The following is a 16,343-nucleotide window of genomic DNA, read 5'->3' on the forward strand; positions in this document are numbered from 1 at the left end:
GCTCTTCTCCAGCCAATTCCCACTGTTGGAAGGGGAGCAGAGAGTGGGGACATTAGCACAGTAACAAACTCACAAAATGAAGCAAGACAGACATATTTCCTTATGCTAATGCCACTTGCCCATGTCTAAGGACTTTCCACTTCAACCTAGGCCTAGGCATACTGTTAGTTTACTATTCCTACCCTGTGACTCCACCCCGGATGTACGTGTAACTACCTACAAGACCCTCCCATCACTGGGAGGCATCTTGGGCAGATGATACATGTATCTTTACCTGCAAGGCCCTCAGAGGAATGGGAGGGATCTTGGGGAGATTATAAAGGTGTGGCCTCAGGGCCACAGGGAGGAATTTGCATTTACCTGGATGAAAGAGTTTGCCAGCATGGAGGTTGGAGGAGACATGGCTGAAAGAATTTAAGAGGCAGGACAAGCTAAGAATGGCATGTGCTTAAATAAGTTTATGATATAGACCACACTTGATGGCCAGGGCTAATAAAGCTGATATTTCCTGAAGCCTGGGGGTTGCAGAGCCACGTGGCCTGGGATGGCAGAGAAAGGTCCCTCCATGTGTCAACCACCATCCAAGCCCATCCTAAGGGCTGGTTTACTACACCCTAGCATGTGGTCTGGTGATAGGATTATTGGATTATTCCCTACTTGGTATTCATTTCCCACCCTTGAGTGTGGCCTGGTTCTTGTCAATAAAAGCAGGGGTCGAGTAAGGCAGGCGCTCATTATTTGGCCTTCTTCCACTAAGTTGCATTCCTTCTTAGGAGTAAATACTTGAGTGGTTGAATTCCTTGCTTGAATGCTGGCTCTCTTGATCCTAGTCTTGTACCGTTTCACTGTATGAATTATTTCCTGCATCAACGTTTTCTTCCAGACCTGTATCTCACCATCTCCTTTTGGATCCCTGGGTTCCTCCACAGAGAGATATATAGATTGACAATGAATAAAAGGGTTGGCACACATATCTATACACATGCAGATGATATTCCAAAGAATGTCAAAAGGTAGCTGAATTTGGTCAAGAAAGACAGGTATTTCCAGTGCAAAATAAGCTCAGTAGGCCAATGTTCAGTGTTTCTTGACCCTCCCACTCTGCTCCTGGGTTGCTTCTGGGAGGCGGAGGGGAATAACTGGTGCCAGATTTACAGATTAAATTGTATTGTAAGAGACAACCACAGGCACGTAACACAGCACAAATTTTTCTGATCTATAAACAAATTCTACCAACCTCAAGGGGTGGTATTTTCCTTAGAGTTCCCCTAACTCATAGTTCTGACTAAGATGAAGACACAAAAGACAGAGAGACAATAACAGAACACCTGAACAGCGACAGGACTACATCAGGTACCCCAGACAGATGAGAGGATGTACAGATACCACTGCCTATATTCTCCCCCTCTGTAGGATACCTATCTGAGACCCACCCATTTCTGGGAGGGGTCTTGGGAACCTGATAATAGGTGTGACTTTACTTCCAAGACCCGGCCCATTCCTGGGAGGGGTCTTGGAATAGGTAGATAAACCCGGAAGCCAGGGGATTAAGGGTCTTTGCCTGTTTGCGCTGCTGGGCTTGGAGGAAGATGGCTGAATTATAAGATGCAGGGCTAAGAATGGCCGTATGCTTGAAAGGTTATGAGATAGGCCACACACCTGTGGTGGTCAGGGCATGAATAAAGATGATGCTTCCTAATGCCTGCATGTGAGTGAGTCTTGATTACGCTGATTACCTGGGCCTGGAATCCGCCAGCTGGATGGGGATGAAGCCACGTGGCTGGGGCCTAAGCACAAAGGCCTCCATCCATCGCCATCCAGCCCCATCGTTAATTATTTAACACAACACCCCTCCAGATCTCACAGCTCCTACTATGACCCTTGACTCTCTTCAGAACAAAGGGTCAATGGAGTCCTTTCTATTTCACAGATTCTGATGATACCTATCCATATGAGTTCTCTTACCTCACAGCTCTTGCTGCAAACATAATAGATCCTATTGCAAAACTCGGAGCTCCTGTTATAAACCATGAGCCTTCTGCCATGACCCTTGGGAGGAGAGGGATATCCCCAATACTTTGGCCTTGGGGCAATTTTGCATCCAGTTTATCCCCTCAGGTCACACCTGGAGCTCCATTCCCCTTAGGCCTTCACCTACCTTGAGGAGGTCTCAGGGAATCCACCAAATCTTAGTAGTTATGTTGGTGACCTGGTTGATGTCATTCAATCCTGAACAAACATCCATATATTAGGATCTAGAGTTGAAGGATGAGATCACACAATTAAAATAAAACACAGTAAAGCTTTATTCACATCAATCAACAAGCTACAAACTCACCAGTCAGGGTCACCTCCAGCAGAACGTGACACCCCCCCCCCCCAGATCACAAGTCAGGTTATGTAGAGTTAGAAGCAAAAAGTCTTGACCTTTAAGTTGAATGGCTGTTTTCTAGGGTGTTTCACTATGTCCTTTTATAGCTAGATATCTAAGGCAATGTGGTACATTGTGGTTTATAGGCCCTTGGGGTTTGCATGATTATTGTTGGGGTAGAAAAAGCCCTTATATGGAAACATAGCTGTGGTTCAACAAAATGGAGTCCCTTCTGCTCTAGGCTTCATGGGACAAAGGGTAGGACATGTGCCTTGAGTCTTAGGAGATGGTACAAAACATAGGGTGCTTGCCTTGCAAACAGGTGATCTGGGTTTGATATCCAGCATCCAACATGGTCTCCTAATTTTTTCAGGAGTGAGTCCTGAGTACAGAGTCAGGAATAAATGAATAAATTTAAAATATCAATATATCACTGGGTGTGACCCAAACCCCTCAAATGTTTTTAATGTTTTTGCTAATTTAAAATCAGAAGTGTCTTTCAACACCATACACACATACACACACACACACACACATACACACACACACACACACACACACACATATATACTACCTGTTTTTAGGATACTTTCTTGCCTTTTTTCCTATAGTAAGAGAACTCATTAGTATTCCAGGGATAAATTTCATCAGATGATTGAGAAATAGAAGTAGATTCTAAAAGACTGCCATTGTGGCACCTTCCCATTTTCCTGACTTGTTCCTCTATCGCTTTTCATTTGTCATATTGAATACTCATTTAAAAGACATCTTCCTTCTATTTTGATGATTTTAGCAGCTCAAGAAACTTTTTATTATGTCACTATTCTGATACAATTATAATAATATGTTCATTAAATTGAAATAATCCATTGAATATAAGAAAATTATATAAGCAACAGAAATGACATATTAGGTGAATCAATCAGACCTGGGTTATATTGTTGATAGATGTGAGCTTATTGGGAAAATTGAACACAATTCACTTTTAAAATATGCTTTTTAGTGGCTAGCTTGATAAAACAGTGCTCAGGGTGCTTGACTTGCATGATGCCAACATCAATTTGATCTCCAGTGTCCCAACTGGTTCCCAGAACCCAGCAAAGAGTCAGCCTTGATCATAGCCAAGTGTGGCAAACAAACAAATAAAATTAATTTTTACAAGTGTATTTTTATAAAATCCACTATAGATTCAAATTTAAAAAATTCTGTGGGGCCTATATCTGAGGATTCATCAGTTACATGTGGTCTCAAGAATTGAACCAGAAACTTAATCATGCCAGACATGATTCTAGCACTTGAAACATACCCCTAGATCTCAAATTTTTCTTTTTGGTGAATGCAAAACTTATTTATAAAGTTTTGTAGTCTTAAGTCTATTATATTTTATTTATTTATTTATTTATTTATTTTGTGCAGTAAGATAGTTTTATTGCAAATGATTCACAAACATAGGAGAGAAAATAGAGAGATGTGTGTTCATGAGAAAACACTGATTACTCCAGAAAAGAAATAAGCAAGAATAGAAACAAGCAGGTATTTGAATAAAACAAAAGTACTAAAAAAAAATAAAAAAGAAAAGAAACAAGCAGGATGCAGGTAAGATATAAATTTAAGGGAAAACACAAACTTAAAAAGCAAGCCTGATTATGCTTTTAAAAGTTGTTAGTAATATTTGGGAAAGAGTAGTTAAATCTCCCATACACTATGGTAGGTTTCAGTATACAATACAATCTATAAAAAAGCACAAAATACAGTATTTTTGTTTTTGTTTTGTTTTGTTTTGTTTTTTTTTGGGGGGGGCCACATCCAGCAAAGCTCAGGGTTTACTTGGAGCTCTGTACTCAGGGATTACTTCTGTGGGAGTGAAAAGGGAAATCAGCCCCTCCCCCCCACCAACCTTGGCGGGTGTCCTGCCCCTTAAGGAAGTCGTCACTACCTTGGCTCCACCCTTAAGGAAGTCGTCACTGCCTCGGCCCCACCTCTACCCCTACCTCACGAATCATTGGTGTTATTGTAGCGGAAGTCCAGCCCTCAAGGACTCTTCTTCCCCTCCCACTTCCCATCCTATATAAGGGGGTGACGAGGGACCCACGAGGTCTTTGGTCCCCTTTCTATTCTGGGGGAACTTTGACCCTGGCCATTTGACTGGTCAGTATTAAAGCACTTTAAAGCATCTGCTGGAACTCATAAGCCTCTTCATTTCTCTGCGCCGGGTAACTAAATTAGGACTTCCGGACCTTTCAGGAGCTCCATCTGGGGATGAAAACTGGGTTGCCTACATGCAAGCAAATGCCATGACTCAAACATAGATTTTATAAACAGTCTAATTATTGATAAAGGAACACTGGGCACAGTAGATGATATATACTAATAGATATTTTTCTAGTGGAAAAGTTAAAGCATAAAAATATAAGTTTCTTGTCAATGTTTATAGTTCAAAAGCTAACCAAATGTAACCAAGTTTTAAACTAAAAAAAACATATTTGCTTTTAACATTTTATTATGCTAATCTATCCACCTTACGTTGGATTTTATTTATTTAATTAGCATTTACTGAGTATCTAGCAGTATAGAATAGGACATTATAAAATAATAATGATTTCTATGCAGACTACTGATAATTCACTGAGAAGATACATATAAATCAAGTCTTATAATATTACAAAAATATAGTCTATAATTCTAACATTATAAAAGAAAGATAAAATTTTAAAAGTATATAAAGTAAGACATTACTTTTAAAATATATTTTTATAACTTTGATAATATTCTGCATTTTTGCTTTGAACATTTAGTTCAAAGGTAGCTGCATTAAACTGAGGTAAAACCCTTTGACTTTTTCCCCATAGCATTAATATGCACTTGATATATAACATTAGAGGTAAATATGGAGTTTCTTTTCTTTTCTTTTTCTTTGTTTTAGGGTTGGCCACACACTCAGAAATGCTCAAGGGTTACTACTGGCTTTGCACTCAGAAATCACTCCTGATGGGGCCGGAGAGATAGCATGGAGGTAATGCATTTGCCTTGCATGCAGAAGGTCAGTAGTTCAAATCCCAGCATCCCATATGGTTTCCTGAGCCTGCCAGGAGCGATTTCTGATCATAGAGCCAGGAGTAACCCCTGAGCGCTGCCGGGTGTAAGGAAAGAAAAAGAAAGAAAGAAAGGAAGGAAGGAAAGAAAGAAAAAAGAAAGAAAGAAAGAAAGAAAGAAAGAAAGAAAGAAAGAAAGAAAGAAAGAAAGAAAGAAAGAAAGAAAGAAAGAGAGAGAGAGAGAAAGAAAAAAGAAAGAAAGAAAGAAAGAAAGAAAGAAAGAAAGAAAGAAAGAAAGAAAGAAAGAAAGAGAAAGAAAGAAGAAAGAAAGAGGGAGGGAGGAAGGAAGGAAGAAAGAAAAAGAAAGAAAGAAAGAAAGAAAGAGAGAGAGAGAGAAAGAAGAAAGAAAGAAAGAAAGAAAGAAAGAGGGAGGGAGGAAGAAAGAAAGAAAGAAAGAAAAAGAAAGAAAGAAGAGAGAGAAAGAAAAGAGAAAAGAAAGAAAGAGTGAAAGAAAGAGAGAGAAAGAAAGAGAGAAAGAGAGAAAGAAAGAAAGAAGAAAGAAAGAAAGAAAGAAAGAAAGAAAGAAAGAAAGAAAGAAAGAAAGAAAGAAAGAAAGAAAGAAAGAAAGAAAGAAAGAAGAAAGAAAGAAAAACAAGAAAGAAAGAAAGAAAGAAAGAAAGAAAGAAAGAAAGAAAGAAAGAAAGAAAGAAAGAAAGGAAAGAAAGAGAGAAAGAAAGAAAGAAAGAAAGAAAGAAAGAAAGAAAGAAAGAAAGAAAGAAAGAAAGAAAGAAAGAAAGAGAAAGAAAGAAAGAAAGAGAAAGAAAAAGAAAAAGAAATCACTCCTGGTGGTAGGCATTTGAGATGAAATGGATTAAACCTGGGTCAGCCACATGCAAGGCAAGTTACTCACCAGCTGTATACTATCACTCTGGCCCTGAGCTCCTTTTCAAGGGAGGAATACTCTTAGTAAGCATAGAAGGGTAAAAAAAAAATAAGTTCATCTAATAAGAGAAAACAGTGTGTGAATGCACAGAAATGTGTTACAGGTGTTCTCTCTGGGCAGCTGAGAGGAGACCTGAGGGGACAAGACTGGCAGGACATACAGATGAACACTATACTTGGCCTTCGGAGCTTCGAGGGGTTATTGACAATTTTTTAAACAGTTCCTAATAAGGTTTTCAAAGAGTACTTCAAAGAGTTTTCCAAAAAGTACACCAGAAAATGTAAACTATATGAGATTGCCCCAACTACCAGGAAAAGCCCTGGCTGAAGCTATAGCTGACAAGAAGGTAAAAAATAATCTGGTTTTTTGTTTTTGTTTTTGTTTGTTTGTTTGTTTTTGGGGGCCACACCCGGCGGTGCTCAGGGGTTACTCCTGGCTGTCTGCTCAGAAATAGCTCCTGGCAGGCACGGGGGACCATATGGGACACCGGGATTCGAACTAACCACCTTAGGTCCTGGATCGGCTGCTTGCAAGGCAAATACCCCTGTTCTATCTCTCCGGGCCCAGAAGAATCTGTTTTTAGAAAAAGGATTTGGATACATTTTCAGCATAGATTCTTTGGTAAGTGGGTACCACATATGGATCCCTGAACATTTTCAGGAGAGGCTGATAAATGCAAACTAGGATTAAGCCCTGAGCACTGCCAAATGTGGCCTCAAAAAAATAACTGGAGGGGCCGGGCGGTGGCGCTGGAGGTAAGGTGCCTGCCTTGCCTGCGCTAGCCTAGGACAGACCGCGGTTCGATCCCCCGGCATCCTATATGGTCCCCCAAGAAGCCAGGAGCAACTTCTGAGCGCATAGCCAGGAGTAACCCCTGAGCGTCACAAGGTGTGGCCCAAAAACAAAAACAAAACAAAACAAAAAAAAACTGGAATTAAAACATTTGAGAGAAGTAAGTAGGTGCTTGGCAGTGCCTGTGTTAGAGAGGGCAGTTTGGATGTGAATAGATAAAGGAGACTAAGAAGAATTGCCAGGGAGGTTATGAACAATCTCACACAGTGTAAGAATGACAGTGATACTTGTGATTATTGCACTGACCCACACATTTTTATCAAATGTGCATGCTCTTGTGCCCACATTAGGGCTAGGAAATTTGCTGTTGTCTTTATCTGAAAGACAACAATTAAATCAGTGTTAACATTACAGAGTAAATGCTTTTATATACATTTTGTGTTCTTACTGGAAAGCTCACTGATGTACTAGAAAGGAGGAACTCAAGTTTCTTAGAAGAGTTAATATCTGAGCTGAGGTTTTGTTGTCATTGAACAGGTACTAAGTAGAGAAAGTGTAATGCGTCTGTGACATTTATCCTACAGGAGAATGAAATTTTCAACACAGTACAGGAACTGTCTTCCTGTTGTCTGTTATTCTAAAGACATGCAAGTAGCAGCTCATTTATATGCCTAAAGGACATTACATTCTTGCGAATTGTTACAGATACAGTACTCATATTTAAATGAGAATTTTTAAATACCTTTCTCTATTTATAGCTGAAAAGGAAAATTTCCAGGTTCTGCTCCCTGGAGACTTTCATTAGGCAAAGTTTAATGAAGCAGGCTAGCAGGTGCATTTTATACACCTTTTCTAAGGGGTTGCAACGGTATTCTTCTCATCCCTTCAGCTTCCAACTGGGAGCACACATCATCCACTGAACTAATAGCTCACAGCAGGGTCTTCTGGTGTACTCACATAAATATTCAGTTTTATCTTCTGCTTTGTGATTAACCTAATATAAGATCATGAGCACAATAAAAAAAAAAGATAGACACAGAAATAAATGTTTCCCGTGTCATAAACCTAATGAAGTTAGTTTGGACACAGTACAATTTAAGAATACACAAAAGGAGGTGCTAGAGCAATAGCACAGTGGGTAGGACATTTGCCTTGCATGTAGTTGACCCAGGCTCGATACCCAGCATCCCATATCGTTCCCTGAGCCTGCCAGGAGCAATTTCTGAGTGCAGAGCCAGGAGTAATTTCTGAGAGCCACCAAGTGTGCCCCCTCAAAGAATACACTGACTTTAGGGTTGATATATGATTTAATAAAAATCGAGACTGAGAAAATAGTTCAGGCCTTCGAGAACATGAAAAACAAGAGCAGGACCCCAGCCTTCAAACCTGTCACTCCATGTTTCCCCTGAGCACCTTTTAGAACTAGCATCATGAGTTCTGAATGAGTATTGAACCCTCCACATAGTTGGTCAAATATCCAGGTCAAGTATGCCAAATTTCCCCCTAAGCACTGCTAGGGAGGAACCATCCCAAATGAAATAATATATATAATACAAATAATACTATTGTTATTGTTAATGTTAATGATTTCCCTAAATTCCTAATATCCAGGGGGTGGGGAAACTCACTACTGGTCATATAGCTCTGTGCTTCTGTGCTTCTGAATTGCTTACCCTCTTGACCATGTTAAAAATCACCTATTTGGGACTAAAAAAATATTACAGCAGGTAGGGTACTTGCCTTGAATGTGACTGACCCCAGTTTAATCTCAGGCATCCCATATGGTTACCCAAGCACTGCAAGGGGTAATTCCTAAGCACAAAACCAAATGTGGCCCAGCAATAAAACAAACAAAAAATTATATATCTACAGCCAGTTAAAAATAACAATCATTCTTAACAGGTTGATCATAATATGAAATTTTTATAACTTAGGCAGTATTTTTTAATATAATTTTTATTTTAATCATAATGGCTTACATATCATTCACGGTAATATTTTAGGTGCATATTAACATTCATTCAGGGGAATTCCCATCACAGAATTGACCTCTCTCCACCTTCATTCCCGTCCTGCCTCCCATATCCTCCCCGCTCACCCCCGAGGCAGCTAGAATGAGTGGTTCCCCCTGTCTTAGGCAGTATTTTTAAGTGGTTAAATTGGTAATAATATTTTGTATCATCCACAGTATAGGGAATCAGGTTTTCCAAAATCTCACTGTAAAATAACTTGAATGAGGGTCCGGAGCAGTGGCGCAAGTGGCAGGGCATCTGCCTTGCATGCATTAACCTAGGATGGACCACGGTTCAATCCCCTGGCGTCTCATATGGTCCCTCAAGCCAGGAGCGATTTCTGAGCACATAGCCAGGAGTAACCCCTGAATGTCATCAGGTGTGGCCCCCCCAAAAAATAACTTGAATGACTAAATTGAACTAAATTATCATTTAGTTTAGATAAGAACTCATGAATTACATAAACTTCCTTATTATTTATTTAAGGTTGACTTGAATTTTTTTTCTAAACAATATAGACTAAGATACAGCAATAAAATGTTAATAGTTGAGAATTCAGTTTCTTTAAAATGGTGATTTTACACCAAATTGCAAAAGTTATCAACTCCTTTTTTTCAGAACATTAATGGAATAAAATCATTATGATATAATCTTATTAATGATTAAAATTAGGAATGTAATCTTTGAGGAATATCCTTCTTTTTCCTATTGGCAAATGGTAAGGCAGGAAGAAAAGGAAAGAAGTCTTGGATACAAACATGGGTAAAGTTTGTATTGTGATTTTTATGCTATGTTTAGAATTATAATTAGCCGTGTGAAGCAGAGACTCAGAAAAAGGGAAGATGTAAACATGTTATAACAGTGTATGTTTTTGTGATTGATTGCAAGCAGTCCATGGTTGATGAGGTTGTATGAAAACCCTAGAGCCTCATCTGTGAGCTCCCATTTTGGTAATCCCTGAAGGATGTTCCATTTCTTGGAGTTTATTCATATATAGCAGGTAAAAAGAAACAAAGAATAGTAAAAATCCAGATTCAACTCACAGATTAGCCAGGATTTGGTCACTCAGCTTATTTTGTGGCAAGATCAATTGGACAATACTTATATTTTTATTTCAGGTGTCCATGTGCTCAACTGAAAGTTCAAGTTTCACTAGAAATAGAATAGAAAGAGAAATTCAGCTTGCCACCAAGCTACTTTGATAACAAAGTGCAGCTTCAGCCCAAACAGACTCTATTGAAGAATGTGTTAATAAGGAATCATTTCATGGGTGTGAGATCAGTACAGTGCACAAGGACCTTCAATTCCCAGAAATGGAATCTAGTTTATCCATTTATATACCTCTTAGGAATCTGAATCCTCATGACTTGCTTATCATTTTTTTCACCCTCAGTTTATCACTGCCAATATTTGTCTTCTAGAAAGAGAGAGGGTAAGAATTGGGGTCATGCTCTGAAAGATGGGGAGAAGAAATGCAGGGTTCGGAAAACCCGATTTCCAGCTGCCCGGCGCAGAGTAATGAAAAGACTCGTGCCCAGCAATAATGCAAGCGAGTTCCGTTTATTATCTGACCGGTCAGGGTCCGAAAGGTACCCGTGGCAGAGTAGAAGTTTGCAGACCCCTAAACCTTAAACCAGTCTCTTTTTATAAAGAATTTAGACAGGCTGATTCATTCTCCTCATCAAAGCACAATCTTAAAAGAAACAGAAATGAGCACTGACGTAGGAGAACTATGCCCAGGGTTGTGAGATAAAGGTGATTTCAAATTTCAAGTTTTTAGGGCAGGTGGGCCACACAGGAGCGGGAAGCAGGGAGGCGGGGGGGGGGGGGCAGCGTGGCAGCATTTTTAAATCTCAAGGGTGGGTGGGTCACACAGGGGCTTGTAAAGCTGCGGGAAGCAGGGAGGCCGGCAGGCCAGGTTCTGTAACTTGGCAGATAAGAAATATGCAGGCAGGCAGTTAAAGAAAACAACTTATGATTAGTTGAAATGAAACGGGAGAGAAAAACAACTTATGGCTGGAGTTTAACAAATTCATATCATATTTTAAAGCTTTCATTAAAAGTGTTTTTTTCACTTCTTTCAGAAACACAACTGTCATCATTGAACTTGCCTTGGCAGTTCCCTATCAATAATCCTTAACCTTTTAACTAGCTCTGGTCCTGGATTTAAATGCCTTAAACTAGAGTTACAGTGTTCTTGTTTCTGGTGGTTGAAATGATGCTGTTTATGGAGAGAGAGCGCCTGGCTCACCTTTTCTCTCCTGGCCACAATTACATTGATCTGGTGAGTGCAAGAATCTGTATCCATACATGGTCAGATATCAATACATGTTGGGCTTATGATATGGGTGTCAGGGATATCAATTGTTCTTAGAAACACCATTGTTACATCCCATCTAAGGAAAGCATGCACCAGACGTGGTCTTTTCCTTCCCTGGTGCAGGCCTTTCCTCTTCTAAAAGAATTATTTGCCAAAAGGCCCGCTTGGCGAAGTCAATCATTTGACCCTTTGCGTGGATCATTGGTGGTAATTCCAACATGGCTGTAACATTACATCCTTCTCTATATGGCCACTATAGAAATCCAGCCTCAGCTCTCCTACAGACAAAGAAATGTCAATACCAAAGCCCGCCAAAAGTCCCCTGCTGGCTAGTTAGCATAACCTGGCACCAACAGCTTGTTCTTCTAAGTCTAGCTCTATGTTGGTAAACAATTATTTCCATCCCCCAAAAAATCTACTTTGCGGCTACTACTTAAACATCATGAATATCTCTGTCTCTCTCCTCCTGGCATCTTGAAAAACCTGCTTTTTGCTAAACCAAAAACATCTCTACTTCTGGTTTCACTGCCCTCCAGCAGAGTTCTTTCTCACCTGAAGAAAAGTCTTTTAAAATGTAAAATTAAGGTCTGTTTTCCCATTGTACTGCTCTCCTGCTCTTTGAGGACACCTTGCATACCAGAGTCTGTCCTTATAAAATGTCATCAACTGAAAAGTAAACGTGTTTCTCGTTCCTTGGGTGAGGGTCTCCATACAATGTATTTTGTGTGGTCTCATTTATTTTATATTTCATATTCGTCCATTCGTGCTCACGCTTCTCTCTCCGTGAAAGGTTCCCGGACCCCACGAAGGTTCTGCTTAGCAAAGCTAACCCGTCTGCAGCACACCATTTTCCTGAAACCAGCTTGTTTCTTGTGGTCACCTCCAGACGTTTTCAAGGGATATGGCATAAAATTAATCTTAGTTTTGGTGATTCAGGATGATTTAAATGTCCTGTTAATTGTGGTTAAAATTGACAATCATCTAAATATAAATGGTAAAAACCAAGTTAATACTTAAAATCTTAATGTCCATTAAGTGAAATTAGGGAGCAAGTATGAAAACATCATGTCTAATTTTAAGAGACTGCAGTAGGAAAGAGAAAGCTTTTTACTTTAATACCTTTAATGACATTTCTCCCTTTCAAGCTTGCTTTCTGAACAAGCAGCCTCACATTATCATTTAGTACTGGGCCTCACAAATTATGTACCTGTCTTAAAAGTGTATTTTACTGTTGAAATTTGATAATATCTTTCTTCTGAGGTATTGGAGGCAAGTCTGTAAAATTTCATAAAAGGATTAATTAGAACAGCTATGGCTGTGCATGTTTGCCCTTCTTGTCAAATGACATACAAGATCTCATGTTCACCTTCATCTCATTACATATTTATCCATTCACCATTCATAGTTAAATAAGATATTCTAATTAATGCCAATAAGACTGTGCGCATATCAAGACTGAATTAGTATTAGATGCCAATGAGTCATGTCAATAAATCACGGAGTATATTGCCTTAATAACCACAATGTAATTTTCTGCATGTCTGGTATCCTTTTATTATATTAAAGAAATACTAAGGACTTCTGTTTCTTAAATATTTTTGTGCCCTTTCATATCTCTTTTATACTGACAGTTCTTGTATAACAAATACTGATTTCTGCTCTGAAAGATAGGATTATGGGGCTGGAGTGATGCACAGTAGTAGGGTGTTTGCCTTGCATGCGGCCAACTCTGGACACCAGGAGCAATTTCTGAGTGCAGAGCCAGGAGTAACCTATGAACATTGCCTGTTGTGACACAACCCCTAGAAAAAAATTAAATTGATACTAATGACTCCAAAATAAGAAAAAATGTGATTATACAAATGATTTTATCCTCTTCAACTGTGGCCTACCAACTCATGGTTCTACTTATATAGTTATATGGTCATACATATTACTTGCCATGTAATTTGGTTTGAAAAGGAATAAAACCCCATGCCAGGTTTCACTTAGGAAAGGACCACATGTTCACGAGCTTGCTTCTAGTGAAGAGGAAGTTCCGCATTCACCCCTACCTCACCAATGATTTGTGTATCGTGGTGGAAGTCCCGCCTTCACCCCTACCTCACCAATGATTTGTGCTATTGTGGCGGAAGTCTCGCCTTTACCCCTACCTCACCAACGATCCACATTATCGTGGCGGAAGTCCTACCTCACCAATGATTTGTGCTATTGTGGCGGAAGTCCTGCCTTTACCCCTACCTCACCAATGATCCAAGTTATTGTGGCGGAAGTCCTACCTCACCAATGATTTGTGTTATTGTGGCGGAAGTCTCGCCTTTACCCCTACCTCACCAATGATTCGTGTTATCATAGTGGAAGCCCAGCCCTCAAGGAAGTGGCATCATTCTACTTCCTTCCCCTCCCATTTCCCATCTTATATAAGGGGGAACCAGCAGAAGCACGAGGTCTCTCTGCCTCTGCTCCGTTGGGAGTAAGCTGTAGACCCTGGTATACCAGAATAAAAGAATCCACCTGAGCATTTGCTTGAGTTGTTCTCCCTTCAATTCTCCACGTCGGAGCAGAATTTGGAAACCTCGAACCTTACAGGTTACCTGATAGAATAGAATTAATAACAAATGGTCCTACTCTAAAATATACATGCACAAAATGGATAAAGTATAACATTTATTTTTAAGAATTTATCACCTTATTAGTCTCTTGGGTAATATATTTTAACTCTCCAGATGCATATTAGACTACTCTTATGTAGCACTTTTTTTTTTTTTTGGTTTTTGGGCCACACCCGTTTGACGCTCAGGGGTTACTCCTGGCTATGCACTCAGAAATCGCCCCTGGCTTGGGGGGACCATATGGGACGCCGGGGGATCGAACCGCGGTCCTTCCTTGGCTAGCGCTTGCAAAGCAGACACCTTACCTCCAGCGCCACCTACCCGGCCCCACATTTTTATTTTTTTATTGTTAAATTATCTTTATTTAAACACCATGATTACAAATATGATTGGAGTTGTGTGATTACAGTCATGTAATGAACACCCCCCTTCATCAGTGCAAGATTCCCACCACCAATTTTCCAGATCTATTTCTTTCAGGTTCCATATTTAGTGGCATAGAGTTTCTCAAACTATTTTCTGAATACCCTTTGAATCTCTGCAGTATCTGTAGTGATCTCCCCTTTTTCATTTCTAATACGTGATATCAAATTTCTCTCCCTCCTTTTCTTTTTTTATTTACTTTTTCCACAGAATTATTTATGGTGCATAGTGACAACAAATGAGGGGCACTCCAACCCCCAGTGCTGTCCTCCTCCACCCCCGTTTCCAGCATGCATCTCATATCTCCCTCTCTTTCCCCCAGAATACTAGTACAACTGGTCTCCACTTTACAACTTGTTGTAGATTATGTATTCTGTTGTCATTTGCGATAAAAAGGATGAGAAAAAAAGGAAGAAGAGAAAAAAATTTGGCCGCAACTACCAAAAATAGAAAGATAAAGAAAAAAATGCACCCGGCTAATAAGAAAAGAAAAAAAAGAAAGAAAAAAATTACCAAATAATAACCACAGGAGTGAAAAGGGAAGAGAAAAGTGGAGGAAAGAAGAGATGAAAAATAAAGTCAGAAACTAACAAAACAAAACAAGAAAAAGAAGGGGTGCTGGAGTGGCAGGGTTTTTTCTTTGTGAATTTTGCCAATGGTCTATCAATCTTGTTTATTTTTTTTAAAGAGCCAACTTCTGCTTTCATTGATCTTTCAGATTGTTTTTTTGGGTTTCCATTTCATTGGTTTCTGCTCTCAACTTTGTTATTTCCTTCTGTCTCCCTATTTTTTTTTTTTGATCATTTTTTTTTTGTTGATCATTTTCTTATTCTATAAGCTGCTCCTTCTTTCTTCCTGATGTGTGCTTGCAAAGCAATAAATTTTCCTCTCAGGACCACTTTTGCTGTATCCCATAGGTTCTGATAGTTTGTGTTTTCATTGTCATTTGTTTCCAGAAAAGTTTTGATTTCCTCTGATTTCATCTCAGACCCACTGGTTGTTCAGTAGTAGACTGTTTAATTTCCAGTTGTTAAAGTTTTTCTTGTGTGTCCCTTTGTAGTTCACATCTAACTTCAGAGCCTTGTGGTCAGCAAAGGTAGCCTGCAAGATTTCTATCTTTTTGATTTTATGAGGTATGCTTTATGTACCAGCATGTGTGGTCTATCCTGGAGAATAACTTATGTACGTTGGAAAAGAATGTGTATCCAGGTTTCTGAGGATGGAGTGTCATATATATATATATATATATATATATATATATATATATATATATATATATATATATATATATATGCCTCTTTCTTCCATTTCTCTTTTCAAGTCTAGTATATTTTTGTTGGGTTTCAATCTGGTTGACCTATCAAGCATTAACAGGCCCGTGTTGAGGTCTTCCACAATTATTGTGTTATTATTGATATTCTTTTTCAGATTTGTCAACAATTGCTGGTCTCTCATTGGGTACATATATGTTTAGGAGAGTGATTTCTTCCTGCTGTATATATCCCTTGATTAGTATAAAGTTTGTGTCATTTGATATTAGTATGGCCACTCCAGCTTTTTTAAGAGTATTGTTTGTTTGTATGATTTTTCTCCTGCCTTTGATTTTGAGTCTGTGTGTGAATCTCTGACTATTCAGGTGTGTTTCTTGTAGGCAGCAGAAGGTTGGATTCAGGTTTTGATCCATTTCACCACTCTGTGCCTCTTAGCAGGTACATTTAGTCCATTGACATTGAGAGAGTTTATTGTCATGGGATTTATTGCCATCTTTTTGTAGAACTTCAGTGTATTTGTTGGTATGTTTTGTCTTTAAAGAAGATCTTTCATTTTTTCTTTTAAGA

This window comes from Suncus etruscus, chromosome 5, assembly GCF_024139225.1.
Source record: "Suncus etruscus isolate mSunEtr1 chromosome 5, mSunEtr1.pri.cur, whole genome shotgun sequence".
In the NCBI taxonomy this organism is placed as follows: domain Eukaryota; kingdom Metazoa; phylum Chordata; class Mammalia; order Eulipotyphla; family Soricidae; genus Suncus; species Suncus etruscus.